The following is an 869-nucleotide window of genomic DNA, read 5'->3' as shown; positions in this document are numbered from 1 at the left end:
CATAAACACATTTCATTACACCAAATACACAAAATAATGTTCTTTTTAGCAGCATCATATGACCCCTTTAAAAGTAGAGTAATCATAGCAGTTTTCATCCATAGTATGTCCTTTTAAACGTCTGCGTTTAGCTTCAAATGGCATCTTTGACATCAAAAGGCACAAAAATATATTTTTTTCTTTTATTCCATTCGCCGACTTAATAATTCTTATCAGTAACAATGACTCTTAAAAGAATAAGAACAAGTTATTTGAGTGAACAAATCCTTTATTGCAACAAGCTTGAAACCATTTTAAAGAAAGTATTGAAGTCTCCCTTCTGAAAAAAAAAATCTTTTCATTTTTAAAAACAATAAAAAAATAAAGCTATACACCTTATGAATATCTATATCAAACTTTAACATTTTAATTAATGTTTTAAGATGTTATCAAATGAAAATTTAACTTATTTTTGGCAAAGTTCTGCACAACAGAGGTATACTAATTTTAAACATGGATAAACATGATATTCCTTAAAAATAATGTTTAAATAAATTAATTATTATAAAGAATATTATTATTGTTGTTATTATAACTTTGAAGTACATTGAACAATGCTAATATATTTGTCATAATTTCAAGTTAAATCAAACTTTTATTTTGACGGGTTGTAGCGGACCTTTGAGTTTCAGAGTGTATTTGACAATGGTTTTTCTCAAATAAAACTAGGAAATGTTTATTTACGTTTTCTCTCAGAGCAGCTCTGCTGATGTTCATGTTTATGTAGACGCTGAACACACCATTAGCATCATGCGTACTTCAGTATGCAGTAGATAAAACAGCGCCACTCAGAGACATGCAGAAACAAGCAGATTATTTATATAGCAGTC

The sequence above is a fragment of the Sinocyclocheilus anshuiensis genome, unplaced genomic scaffold (assembly GCF_001515605.1).
Source record: "Sinocyclocheilus anshuiensis isolate Anshui unplaced genomic scaffold, SAMN03320099.WGS_v1.1 scaffold1481, whole genome shotgun sequence".
Classification (NCBI taxonomy): Eukaryota; Metazoa; Chordata; class Actinopteri; order Cypriniformes; family Cyprinidae; genus Sinocyclocheilus; species Sinocyclocheilus anshuiensis.
This window is presented reverse-complemented; position numbering follows the sequence as displayed.